At 42.8% G+C, this 13667-nt stretch overlaps 11 non-coding genes and 2 pseudogenes across 11 annotated transcripts; all 13 read right to left on the reverse strand.

Annotated features, from left to right (window-relative positions):
- Positions 1 to 6745: 6745 nt before the first annotated feature.
- Positions 6746 to 6864, reverse strand: LOC123108935 (5S ribosomal RNA). Its single transcript, XR_006452279.1, has one exon. It is a non-coding gene; the product is annotated as a 5S ribosomal RNA (ribosomal RNA).
- A 365-nt stretch (positions 6865 to 7229) lies between these two features.
- On the reverse strand, positions 7230 to 7349 carry LOC123109068 (uncharacterized; annotated as a pseudogene).
- A 462-nt stretch (positions 7350 to 7811) lies between these two features.
- Positions 7812 to 7930, reverse strand: LOC123108839 (5S ribosomal RNA). Its single transcript, XR_006452174.1, has one exon. It is a non-coding gene; the product is annotated as a 5S ribosomal RNA (ribosomal RNA).
- A 313-nt stretch (positions 7931 to 8243) lies between these two features.
- LOC123109045 (uncharacterized) lies at positions 8244 to 8363 on the reverse strand (annotated as a pseudogene).
- Positions 8364 to 8727: 364 nt separating this feature from the next.
- On the reverse strand, positions 8728 to 8846 carry LOC123108977 (5S ribosomal RNA). Its single transcript, XR_006452319.1, has one exon. It is a non-coding gene; the product is annotated as a 5S ribosomal RNA (ribosomal RNA).
- A 416-nt stretch (positions 8847 to 9262) lies between these two features.
- LOC123108898 (5S ribosomal RNA) lies at positions 9263 to 9381 on the reverse strand. The gene has a single exon (XR_006452242.1). It is a non-coding gene; the product is annotated as a 5S ribosomal RNA (ribosomal RNA).
- Positions 9382 to 9782: 401 nt separating this feature from the next.
- On the reverse strand, positions 9783 to 9901 carry LOC123109643 (5S ribosomal RNA). The gene has a single exon (XR_006452879.1). It is a non-coding gene; the product is annotated as a 5S ribosomal RNA (ribosomal RNA).
- Positions 9902 to 10532: 631 nt separating this feature from the next.
- Positions 10533 to 10651, reverse strand: LOC123109005 (5S ribosomal RNA). Its single transcript, XR_006452345.1, has one exon. It is a non-coding gene; the product is annotated as a 5S ribosomal RNA (ribosomal RNA).
- A 400-nt stretch (positions 10652 to 11051) lies between these two features.
- Positions 11052 to 11170, reverse strand: LOC123109654 (5S ribosomal RNA). Its single transcript, XR_006452892.1, has one exon. It is a non-coding gene; the product is annotated as a 5S ribosomal RNA (ribosomal RNA).
- A 631-nt stretch (positions 11171 to 11801) lies between these two features.
- LOC123109006 (5S ribosomal RNA) lies at positions 11802 to 11920 on the reverse strand. Its single transcript, XR_006452346.1, has one exon. It is a non-coding gene; the product is annotated as a 5S ribosomal RNA (ribosomal RNA).
- A 399-nt stretch (positions 11921 to 12319) lies between these two features.
- On the reverse strand, positions 12320 to 12438 carry LOC123108860 (5S ribosomal RNA). Its single transcript, XR_006452199.1, has one exon. It is a non-coding gene; the product is annotated as a 5S ribosomal RNA (ribosomal RNA).
- Positions 12439 to 12836: 398 nt separating this feature from the next.
- Positions 12837 to 12955, reverse strand: LOC123108694 (5S ribosomal RNA). The gene has a single exon (XR_006452020.1). It is a non-coding gene; the product is annotated as a 5S ribosomal RNA (ribosomal RNA).
- A 399-nt stretch (positions 12956 to 13354) lies between these two features.
- LOC123109655 (5S ribosomal RNA) lies at positions 13355 to 13473 on the reverse strand. Its single transcript, XR_006452893.1, has one exon. It is a non-coding gene; the product is annotated as a 5S ribosomal RNA (ribosomal RNA).
- Positions 13474 to 13667: the final 194 nt, after the last annotated feature.

Here is a 13667-nt window from a genome sequence, read left to right on the forward strand (position 1 = left end):
AGATCCACCGGTTTTGACACCGACAGAGATGTTGGTGAAGATGGCGGAGGTGTTGGTGTAGATTGCGGTTATGATGATGGCCCCTGGTGGCGTTCCGGCCCCACCACAAGCGAGGGGGAGAGAGCACCCCTCCTTCTTCTTCTTCCTTGACCTTCTCCCTAGATGGGAGAAGGGTTTCCCTTCTGGTCCATGGTCTCCATGGTGTGGGAGGGGCGAGAGCCCCTCCGAGATTGGATCTGTCTCTCTGTCTCTCTCTGTTTCTGCGTTCTCAGATTCTTCCCTTTCATGTTTCTTATATTCCTGGAGGTCCGTAAATCCGATTGGGATGAAATTTTGACACGATCTCTATCTGGATATTGTCTTTCTTGTGGCGAAAGAAGGGCATCAACCGCCTTACGGGTGGCCCACGAGGGTCAGGGGCGTGCCTGGGGGGGCAGGCGCGCCCTCCTGCCTCGTGGCCACCTCGGGCACCGTCTCGCATGGATATTTATTCCCAAAAATCATATATATTACAAAAAAATCTCCGTCAGTTTTTATTCCGTTTGGACTCCGTTTGATATGGATATTCTGTGAAACAAAAAACATGCAACAAACAGGAACTGGCACTGGGCACTGGATCAATATGTTAGTCCCAAAAATAGTATAAAAAGTTGCCAAAAGTATATGAAAGTTGAAGAATATTGGCATGGAACAATCAAAAATTATAGATATGACGGAGACGTATCAGCATCCCCAAGCTTAATTCCTGCTCGTCCTCGAGTAGGTAAATGACAAAAAAGATAATTTTTGATGTGGAATGCTACCTAGCATAATCTTGATCATATGTCTAATCATGGCATGAATATTAAGACACGAGTGATTCAAAGCAATAGTCTATCATTTGACATAAAAACAATAATAATTCAAGCCTACTAATAAAGCAATCATGTCTTTTCAAAATAACAAGGCCAAAGAAAGTTATCCCTACAAAATCATATAGTCTGGCTATGCTCCATCTTCTTCACACAAAATACTCACATGTTGCACAACCTCGATGACAAGCCAAGCAATTGTTTCATACTTTTAACGTTCACAAACCTTTTCAACTTTCACGCAATACATGAGCGTGAGCCATGGACATAGCACTATAGGTGGAATAGAATGGTGGTTGTGGAGAAGACAAAAAGGAGAAGATAGTCTCACATCAACTAGGCATATCAACGGGCTATGGAGATGCCCATCAATAGATATCAATGTGAGTGAGTAGGGATTGCCATGCAATGGATGCACTAGAGCTATAAGTATATGAAAGCTCTAACTGAAACTAAGTGGGTGTGCATCCAACCTGCTTGCTCATGAAGACTTAGGGCATTTGAGGAAGCCATCATTGGAATATACAAGCCAAGTTCTACAATGAAAATTCCCACTAGTATATGAATGTGATAACTCAAGAGACTCTGTATATGAAGAACATGGTGCTACTTTGAAGCACAAGTGTGGTAAAAGGATAGTAACATTGCCCCTTCTCTCTTTTTCTCTCTTTTTTTCCTTTTTTCCTTTTTTTCTTTTTTTGTAGGCTTCTTTGGCCTCTCTCTCTCTCTCTCTCTCTTTGGGGGGCTTCTTTGGCAACTTTTATTTTGATAACCTCACATGGGACAATGTTCTAATAATGATGATCATCACACTTTTATTTACTTACAACTCAATATTACAACTAGATATCTAGAAAAAGGATATGACTCTATATGAATGCCTCCGGTGGTGTACCGAGATGTGCAATGATCTAGCGTAGCAATGACATCAAAAAAGGACAAGCCATGAAAACATCATGCTAGCTATCTTACGATCATGCAAAGCAATATGACAATGAATGCTCAAGTCATGTATATGATGATGATGAAAGTTGCATGGCAATATATCTCGGAATGGCTATGGAAATACCATGATAGGTAGGTATGGTGGATGTTTTGAGGAAGGTATATGGTGGGTTTATGGTACCGGCGAAAGTTGCGTGGTACTAGAGAGGCTAGCAATGATGGAAGGGTGAGAGTGTGTATAATCCATGGACTCAACATTAGTCATAAAGAACTCACAAACTTATTGCAAAAATCTATTAGTCATCGAAACAAAGTACTACATGCATGCTGCTAGGGAGATACATTGGTAGAAAAAGACCATCACTCGTCCCCGACCGCCACTCATAAGGAAGACAATCAACAAATACCTCATGCTCCAACTTCGTTACATAACGGTTCACCATACGTGCATGCTACGGGAATCACAAACCTCAACACAAGTATTTCTACAATACACAACTACCCACTAGCATGACTCTAATATCACCATCTTTATATCGCAAAACTATTGCAAGGAATCAAACACATCATATTCAGTGATCTACAAGTTTTATGTAGGATTTTATGACTAACCATGTGAATGACCAATTCCTGTCATCTCTCTAAATAGATATAAGTGAAGCAAGAGAGTTTAATTCTTTCTACAAAAGATATTCCCACGCTCTAACAAATATAATTGAAGCAAAAGAGCATTCTACAAATGGTGGTTTTCTATGTAAACAGAAACAGGCAATCCAAACCTCAAATGATATAAGTGAAGCACATGAAGCATTCTATAAAGCCATACTCAAAAGATATAAGTGAAGTGCAAAGAGCATTCTATAAATAAACCAAGGACTATCTCATCCAGCATGGTGCATAAAAGAAAAATGAAAACTAAATGCAAAAGATGCTCCAAGATTGCACATATCGCATGAACGAAACGAATCTGAAAACATACCGATACTTGTTGAAGAAAGAGGGGATGCCTTCCGGGGCATCCCCAAGCTTAGACACTTGAGTATCCTTGAATATTTACTTGGGGTGCCTCTGGAATCCCCAAGCTTGAGTTCTTGCCTCTCTTCCTTCTTCTCACATCGACACCTTCTCGATCATCAAACACTTCATCCACACAAAACTTCAACAGAAAACTCGGTAAGATCAGTTAGTATAATAATGCAAATCACTACTCTAAGTACTGTTGCAAACCAATTCATATTTTGTTTTTGCATTGTGTATATTGTATTATAACTTTTTCATGGCTTAATCCACTAATATAAATTGATAGTTTCATAAAAACAAGCAAACTATGCATCAAAAACAGAATCTGTCTAAAACAGAACAGTCTGTAATAATCTGAACATTCACCATACTTTTGATACTTGAAAAATTCTATCAAAATTAAGAAAAATAAACAATTTGTATAGGAAGGCAGTGCAAAAAGAATCAGAACCATTTCACGTTCCAGCTAAAAATGTAAAATCACGCACTACAGCCAAAGTTTTTGTCCTGTGCCGTACAAACCATCAAGCAAATGTAAACATCCTAAAGGCAAACCTTGGCACATTATTTTTATTTCTAAACTTTATAAAAGCACACAAGAGAAAAAAATGACTCTCTAAAACTTCCGGGTTGTCTGCCTAGCAGCGCTTTCTTTAAAGCCATTAAGCTAGGCATATAGTGCTCAAGTAATGGATCCACCCGGATCCCAAGGTATATCAAAGCCAATTTTAATTAAAAATGATTTGTAATTTAGTGGTGAGCACAAGGTAACATATATCATTTAATGACGAAGTCTAACTCTCTTCCTATGCATAGGCATGTCATAAAAGAACAATTCATGCACACAAAGTAAAGGCCAATGCATAGTATAACCAGTTTCTTGCAATTTTGTTGTATTGGAAACATAGAGAGGTGGAGATATAGTTCCTCTATCATAATAATTGCAAGTAGGAGCAGCAATAACATGCATATTATATTCATCAAAATCATCATGTGCAATGGTAAAAGGCAACCCATCAATATATTCCTTAATAAGAGCAAACTTCTCCGATATAGTGTAGTTCGGAGAATTCAAAGAGATAATAGGACTATCATGTGTGGGTGCAATAGCAACAATTTCATGTTTGACATAAGGAACTATAGCAAGTTCATCTCCATAAGCATAATTCATATTGGCATCTTGGCCACAAGCATAGCAAGCATCATCAAAAAGGGATATTTCAAAACAATCAACGGGATCATAACAATCATCATAGCAATCATCCTCCGGTAAGCACGAAGGGAAGTTAAACAATGTATGAGTGGAAGAGTTACTCTCATTAGAAGGTGGGCACGGGTAGCTAATCCGCTCTTCCTCCTTTTGTTCTTCGCTCTCTTCCTCATCTTCTTCATCCAATGAGCTCACAGTTTCATCAATTTCTTCTTCCATAGACTCCTGCAAAATATTAGTATCTTCTTGGACAGCGGAGTAGTACTCAATATATGGTTCAACACAGGCATTAGAAGCATAATTATCATAGCAATATTTAAGTATGGCAAAATTTTCAGATTTGTAAAGAGTAGCATCATACTTTTCAATCAAAGAAGCAATTTCATAAGCACCCTTAAAAGCAACAAATTCTTCAATTTCTTGAACAACATAGTAACTATAAACACCCTTAGCATAAGAGGATACGATTCCATTATCGCTAAACAAACATTGGTAGGGAAGGTGTTTCTTAGGGTCTTCAAAACAACAAGTATAATCATATATTTCACATAAATTCCAAGCATAGCATTGCAACCAATGAATTTGATCCAGTAAAGTTTTCCCTTTTTCAGATATTCGGTGTCGCACATAACAAGCATGCTCATCTAAGGATTTGCCCTCAACTAAGCTAGTTGGGGTTTCAGCACGAGCACATAGGGATCGAAGATGATCCAAGCAATAAACTTCAGCAGTGTGATAGATTTTGAGTGGTTCTTCAACCATTGGTTTAGTGGGTACAACTATTTTTTTTGGTATTTTGCGTTTCCTACCCATAACTAAAGATAGAAAACAACTAAGAACAGCAAATAAAAATTACTTAGTGATAAAGCAAACAAGCACACACGAGAATATTCACCCCACGCTATTGCTCCCCGGCAACGGCGCCAGAAAAAGGTCTTGATAACCCACAAGTATAGGGGATCGCAACAGTTTTTGATAAGTAAGAGTGTCGAACCCAACGAGGAGCTAAAGGTAGAACAAATATTCCCTCAAGTTCTATCGACCATCGATACAACTCTACGCACGCTTGACGTTCGCTTTACCTAGAACAAGTATGAAACTAGAAGCACTTTGTAGGTGTTGTCGGATAGGTTTGCAGGATAATAAAGAGTACGTAGATAAAAAGTAGGGGCTGTTTAGATAAAGAAACAATAAAGTAAATATAGCAAGTGTGGAAAAGTGGTGGTAGGAGTTGTGAAATTGCCCCTAAGCAACTGACTACTTTACTAGACCGATAGCATGTATTATGTGGGAGAGGCCACTGCTAGCATGTCATCCGACTTGGAATTTTATGCACTTATGATTGGAACTATTAGCAAGCATCCACAACTACTAATGTTCATTAAGGTAAAACCCAACCATAGCATTAAGATATATTGGTCCCCCTTCAATCCCGTATGCATCAATTTCTATGCAAGGTTGAAGCTTCTGTCACTCTTGCCCTCCAATACATAGTCCTATCAACATACAAGTAACCCTATGGTGTGATCCATCCGCGCAATCATATGATGGGAACCAAAGGACAACAACATAACCACAAGCAAATTAAATTAGTCACAACAATTCATCAACCACCGATAGGACAACGAAATCTACTCATACATCATAGGATGGCAACACATCATTGGATAATAATATGAAGCATAAAGCACCATGTTCAAGTAGGGGGTACAGCGGGTTGCGGGAGAGTGGACCGCTGTAGATAGAGGGGGGAAGGTGATGGAGATGTTGGTGAAGATGGCGGAGGTGTTGGTGTAGATCGCGGTGATGATGATGGCCCCCGGTGGTGTTCCGACGCCACCAGAAGCGAGGGGGAGAGAGCCCCCCTCCTTCTTCTTCTTCCTTGACCTTCTCCCTAGATGGGAGAAGGGTTTCCCCTATGGTCCATGGTCTCCATGGTGTGGGAGGGGCAAGAGCCCCTTCGAGATTGGATCTGTCTCTCTGTCTCTCTCTGTTTCTGCGTTCTCACATTCTTCCCTTTCACCGTTTCTTATATTCCCGAAGATCCGTAACTCCGATTGGGCTGAAATTTTGACACGATCTCTATCCGGATATTAGCTTTCTTGCAGCGAAAGAAGGGCGTCAACCGCTTTACGGGTGCCCATGAGAGTCAGGGGCGCTCCTGGGAGGGGCAGGCGCGCCCTCCTGCCTCGTGGCCACCTCGGGCACCGTCTCGCGTGGATTTTTCTTCCCAAAAATCATATATATTCCAAAAAAATCTCCGTCATTTTTATTCCATTTGGACTCCGTTTGATATGGATATTCTACGAAACAAAAAACATGCAACAAACAGGAACTGGCACTGGGCACTAGATCAATATGTTAGTCCCAAAAATAGTATAAAAAGTTGCCAAAAGTATATGAAAGTTGAATAATATTGGCATGGAACAATCAAAAAATGTAGATACGATGGAGACGTATCAATAATGCCCTATAATACTTACTCTCTCGCTCAACTACGGAGACAAGTTTACCATGGTTTCCACCCTCCCTCTATACCGCAGCAGCACGTATTTTACACCCCTTTCAGAACGCGCTTTTCGCACCCCAACTCCCCCTAGACGCGTGAGTAATGAGCTGCATGCTAAAACAAATCGCAAACGTCAAAATTAAGATAACGGGGTAAATATATATCGCGCACGTGCATTCTGTTTCTCACGAGGTGCAAAAAAATAAAAAGGGAATGCAACACGAGGACTTCCGAAGAGGTCACCCATCCTAATACTACTCTTGCCCAAGCACGCTTAACTTCGGAGTTCTGATAGGATCCGGTGCTTTAGTGTTGGTATGATTGCATCCGACATGTTACCCCCAGCTTCATCCCTTATGCTTCCCACTCCCATGTTCGCTACAAAGACGACTGTACATTCGTACTACCATTACAACCTTCGCCTAATAATGGATAATTCCATATACTACTTACTCTCTCGATCAACTACGGAGACGAGTTTACCACGGTTTCCACCCCTCCTTCTATACTGCAGCAACACATATTTTACACCCCTTTCAAGACCCACTTTTCGCGCCCCAACTTCCCCTAGACGCTTGAGTAATGAGCTGCGAGCAAAAACATAATGCAAACGTAAAAAATAAGATAACGGGGTTAATATATATCACGCACGTGCGTTCTGTTTCTCATGAGGCGAAAAATAATAATTAAAAAGGGAATGCAACACACGAGGACTTCCTAGGAGGTCACCCGTCCTAGTACTACTCTCGCCCAAGAATGCTACCTTCGGAGTTCTGATGGGACGCAGTGCTTCAGTGCTGGTATGATCGCATCTGACATGTTACCCTCGGCTTCATCGCTTATGCTTCCCACTTCCAGGTCTGCTACAAAGACGATTGTACATTCTTACTACCAGTAGAACCGTTTCCTAATAATGGATAATGCCCTGTACTACTTACTCTCTCACTCAACTACGGAGACAAATTTACGACGGTTTCCACCCTCCCTCTATATCGCAGCAACACGTATCTTACACACCTTTCAGAACGTGCTTTTCGCACCCCCAACTCCCCCAGACGCGTGAGTAATGAGCTGCGAGCTAAAACATATCGCAAACGTCGAAAATAAGATAACGGGGTAAATCTATATCGCGCACGTGTGTTCTGTTTCTCACGAGGCACAAATAATAATAAGATAACGGGGTAAATATATATCGCGCACATGTGTTCTGTTTCTCACGAGCCGCAAAAAATAATTACGTTCTGTTTCTCACGAGGGGCAAAAAATAATTAAAAAGGGAATGCAACACGAGGACTTCCCAGGAGGTCACGCATCCTAGTACTACTCTCACCCAAGCACGCTTAACTTCAGAGTTCTGATGGGATCCGGGGCTTTAGTGCTGGTATGATCGCATCCGGAATGTTACCCCCTGCTTCATCCCTTATGCTTCCCACTCCCAGGTCCGCTACAAAGACGACTATACATTCTTACTACCATTACAACCTTCGCCTACAAAGACGAGTTTACCACGGTTTCCACCCCTCTCTCTATACCGCAGCAACACGTATTTTACACCCCTTTCAGAACGCACTTTTCGTGCCCCAACTTCCCCTAGACGCATGAGTCATGAGGTGCGAGCTAAAGGGAGTGGAAAAATAAGATAACGGGGTTAATATATATCGCGCATGTTCATTCTGTTTCTCATGAGGCGAAAAAAATAATTAAAAAGGGAATGCAACCCACGAGGACTTCCTAGGAGGTCACCCGTCCTAGTACTACTCTCGCACAAGAACGCTCACTTCGGAGTTCTGATGGGATCCAGTGCTTCAGTGCTGGTATGATCGCATCTGACATGTTATCCCCGGCTTCATCGCTTATGCTTCCCACTCCAAGGTCTGCTACAAAGACAGATGTACATTCTTACTACCATTGGAACCGTTTCCTAATAATGGATAATGCTCTATACTACTTACTCTCTCACTCAACTACAGAGATGAGTTTACCACGGTTTCCACCCCTCCCTCTATACCGCAGCAACACTTATTTTACACCCCTTTAAGAACACGCTTTTCGCGCCCCAACTCCCCTAGACGCGTGAGTAATGAGTTGCGAGCTAAAACATATCCCAAATGTCAAAAATAAGATAACGGGGTTAATATATATCGTGCATGTGCGTTGTTCTTCTCAGGAGGCATAAGAAATTAATTAAAAAGGGAATGCAACACGAGGACTTCCTAGGAGGTCACCCATCCTAGTACTACTCTCGTCCAAGCATGCTTAACTTCGGATATCTAATGAGATCCGATGCTTTAGTGCTGGTATGATCGCATCAATATGTTACCCCCGGCTTCATCCCTTATGTTTCCTACTCCCAGGTCCTCTACAAAGACGGTTATACATTCTTACTAACATTACAACCATTGCCTAATAATGGATAATGCCCTATACTACTTTTAGAACGTGCTTTTCATGCCACGATTTCCACGATTATACATTCTCCCTAGTACTACTCTCGCTTAACTACAGAGACGAGTTTACCACGATTTCCACCCCTCCCTCTATACCGCAAAAACAATTATTTTACACCCCTTTTAGAACGTGCTTTTCATGCCCCAACTCCCCCTAGACGCGTGAGTAATGAGCTGCGAGCTAAAACATATCGCAAATGTCAAAAATAAGATAACGGGGTTAATATATATCAAGCATGTGCGTTCTATTTCTAATGAGGCACAAGAAATTAATTAAAAGGGAATGTAACACGAGGACTTCCCAGTAGGTCACCCATCCTAGTACTACTCTCGCCTAAGCACGCTTAACTTCGGAGTTATGATGGGATCCGGTGCTTTAGTGCTGGTATGATCGCATCCGACATGTTACCCCCGGCTTCATCCCTTATGCTTCCCACTCCCACGTCTGTTACAAAGACGGCTGTACATTCTTACTACCATTACAACCGTCGCCTAATAATGGATAATGCCCTATACTACTTATTCTCTCGCTCAACTACGAAGACGAGTTTACCACGATTTCCACCCCTCCCTCTATACCGCAGCAACACGTATTTTACACCCCTTTCAGAACGCGCTTTTCGCGCCCCAACTCTCCCTAGATGCGTGACTCATGAGCTCCGAGCTAAAACATATCGCAAATGTCAAAAAAATGATGACGGGCTTAATATATATCGCGCATATGGGTTCTATTTCTCACGGGGCGTAAAAAAAATAATTAAAAAGGGAATTCTCACTGGGCGCAAAAAATAATTAAAAAGGTAATGCAACACGAGGACTTCCCAGGAGGTCACCCATCCTAGTACTACTCTCGCCCAAGCACGCTTAACTTCAGAGTTCTGATGGGATCTGGTGCTTTAGTGCTGGTATGATCGCATCCGACATGTTACCCCTGTCTTCATCCCTTATGCTTCCCACTCCCACGTCCGCTACAAAGACGGCTGTACATTCTTACTACCATTACAACCGTCGCCTAATAATGGATAATGCCCTATACTACTTACTCTCTCGCTCAACTATGAAGACGAGTTTACCACGATTTCAACCCCTCCCTCTATACCGCAGCAACACGTATTTTACACCCCTTTCAGAACGAGCTTTCCGCGCCCCAACTCTCCCTAGACGCGTGACTAATGAGCTCCGAGCTAAAACATATCGAAAATGTCAAAAATATGATGACGGGCTTAATATATATCGCGCACGTGCGTTCTCTACATTCTTACTACCATTACAACCGTCGCCTAGTAATGGATAATGCCCTATACTACTTACTCTCTCACTCAACTACGAAGACGAGTTTACCACGATTTCAACCCCTCCCTCTATACCGAAGCAACACGTATTTTCCACCCCTTTCAGAACGAGCTTTTTGCGCCCCAACTCTTCCTAGACGCGTGATTAATGAGCTCCAAGCTAAAACACATCGCAAATGTCAAAAATATGATGACGGGCTTAATATATATCGCGCACGTGTGTTCTGTTTCTCAGGGGGCACAAAAAAAATTAAAAAAGGAATGCAACACGAGGACTTCCCAGGAGGTCACCCATCCTAGTAATACTCTTGCCCAAGCAAACTTAACTTCAAAGTTCTGATGGGATCTGGTTCTTTAGTGCTGGTATGATCGCGTCCGACAAGTTACCCCCGGCTTCATCCCTTATGCTTCCCACTCCCACGTCCGCTACAAAGACGGCTGTACATTCTTACTACCATTACAACAGTCGCCTAATAATGGATAATGCCCTATACTACTTACTCTCTCGCTCAACTATGAAGACGAGTTTACCACGATTTCCACCCCTCCCTCTATACCGCAGCAACACGTATTTTACACCCCTTTCAGAACGCGCTTTTCGCGCCCCAACTCTCCCTAGATGCGTGACTCATGAGCTCCGAGCTAAAACATATCGCAAATGTCAAAAAAATGATGACGGGCTTAATATATATCGCGCATATGGGTTCTGTTTCTCACGGGGCGCAAAAAAATAATTAAAAAGGGAATTCTCACTGGGCGCAAAAAATAATTAAAAAGGTAATGCAACACGAGGACTTCCCAGGAGGTCACCCATCCTAGTACTACTCTCGCCCAAGCACGCTTAACTTCAGAGTTCAGATGGGATCTGGTGCTTTAGTGCTGGTATGATCGCATCCGACATGTTACCCCTGTCTTCATCCCTTATGCTTCCCACTCCCACGTCCGCTACAAAGACGGCTGTACATTCTTACTACCATTACAACCGTCGCCTAATAATGGATAATGCCCTATACTACTTACTCTCTCGCTCAACTATGAAGACGAGTTTACCACGATTTCAACCCCTCCCTCTATACCGCAGCAACACGTATTTTACACCCCTTTCAGAACGAGCTTTCCGCGCCCCAACTCTCCCTAGACGCGTGACTAATGAGCTCCGAGCTAAAACATATCGAAAATGTCAAAAATATGATGACGGGCTTAATATATATCGCGCACGTGCGTTCTCTACATTCTTACTACCATTACAACCGTCGCCTAGTAATGGATAATGCCCTATACTACTTACTCTCTCACTCAACTACGAAGACGAGTTTACCACGATTTCAACCCCTCCCTCTATACCGAAGCAACACGTATTTTCCACCCCTTTCAGAACGAGTTTTTTGCGCCCCAACTCTTCCTAGACGCGTGATTAATGAGCTCCAAGCTAAAACACATCGCAAATGTCAAAAATATGATGACGGGCTTAATATATATCGCGCACGTGTGTTCTGTTTCTCAGGGGGCACAAAAAAAATTAAAAAAGGAATGCAACACGAGGACTTCCCAGGAGGTCACCCATCCTAGTAATACTCTTGCCCAAGCAAACTTAACTTCAAAGTTCTGATGGGATCTGGTTCTTTAGTGCTGGTATGATCGCGTCCGACAAGTTACCCCCGGCTTCATCCCTTATGCTTCCCACTCCCACGTCCGCTACAAAGACGGTTGTACATTCTTACTACCATTACAACCGTCGCCTAATAATGGATAATGCCCTATACTACTTACTCTCTCGCTCAACTATGAAGACGAGTTTACCACGATTTCCACCCCTCCCTCTATACCGCAGCAACACGTATTTTACACCCCTTTCAGAACGCGCTTTTCGCGCCCCAACTCTCCCTAGATGCGTGACTCATGAGCTCCGACCTAAAACATATCGCAAATGTCAAAAAAATGATGACGGGCTTAATATATATCGCGCACGTGCGTTCTGTTTCTCACGGGGCGCAAAAATAATAATTAAAAGGGAATTCTCACTGGGCGCAAAAAAAATTAAAAAGGGAATGCAACACGAGGACTTCCCAGGAGGTCACCCATCCTAGTAATACTCTTGCCCAAGCACGCTTAACTTCAAAGTTCTGATGGGATCTGGTGCTTTAGTGCTGGTATGATCGCGTCCGACAAGTTACCCCCGGCTTCATCCCTTATGCTTCCCACTCCCACGTCCGCTACAAAGACGGCTGTACATTCTTACTACCATTACAACCGTCGCCTAATAATGGATAATGCCCTATACTACTTACTCTCTCGCTCAACTATGAAGACGAGTTTACCACGATTTCCACCTCTCCCTCTATACCGCAGCAACACGTATTTTACACCCCTTTCAGAACGCGCTTTTCGCGCCCCAACTCTCCCTAGATGCGTGACACATGAGCTCCGAGCTAAAACATATCGCAAATGTAAAAAATATGATGACATGCTTAATATATACCGCTCACGTGTGTTCTATTTCTCACGGGGCGCAAAAAAAATTAAAAAGGGAATTCTCACTGGGCGCAAAAAATAATTAAAAAGGTAATGCAACACGAGGACTTCCCAGGAGGTCACCCATCCTAGTACTACTCTTGCCCAAGCACGCTTAACTTCAGAGTTCTGATGGGATCCGGTGCTTTAGTGCTGGTATGATCGCATCCAACATGTTACCCCCGGCTTCATCCCTTATGCTTCCCACTCCCACGTCCGCTACAAAGACGGCTGTACATTCTTACTACCATTACAACCGTCGCCTAATAATGGATAATGCCCTATACTACTTACTCTCTCGCTCAACTATGAAGACGAGTTTACCACGATTTCCACCCCTCCCTCTATACCGCAGCAACACGTATTTTACACCCCTTTCAGAACGCGCTTTTCGCGCCCCAACTCTCCCTAGATGCGTGACTCATGAGCTCCGAGCTAAAACATATCGCAAATGTCAAAAAAATGATGACGGGCTTAATATATATCGCGCATATGGGTTCTGTTTCTCACGGGGCGAAAAAAATAATTAAAAAGGGAATTCTCACTGGGCGCAAAAAATAATTAAAAAGGTAATGCAACACGAGGACTTCCCAGGAGGTCACCCATCCTAGTACTACTCTCGCCCAAGCACGCTTAACTTCAGAGTTCAGATGGGATCTGGTGCTTTAGTGCTGGTATGATCGCATCCGACATGTTACCCCTGTCTTCATCCCTTATGCTTCCCACTCCCACGTCCACTACAAAGACGGCTGTACATTCATACTACCATTACAACCATCGCCACATAATGGTTAATGCCCTATACTACTTACTCTCTCGCTCAACTACGAAGACGAGTTTACCACGATTTCCACCCCTCCCTCTATACCGCACCAACACATA

This window comes from Triticum aestivum, chromosome 5A (genome assembly GCF_018294505.1).
Source record: "Triticum aestivum cultivar Chinese Spring chromosome 5A, IWGSC CS RefSeq v2.1, whole genome shotgun sequence".
In the NCBI taxonomy this organism is placed as follows: Eukaryota; Viridiplantae; Streptophyta; class Magnoliopsida; order Poales; family Poaceae; genus Triticum; species Triticum aestivum.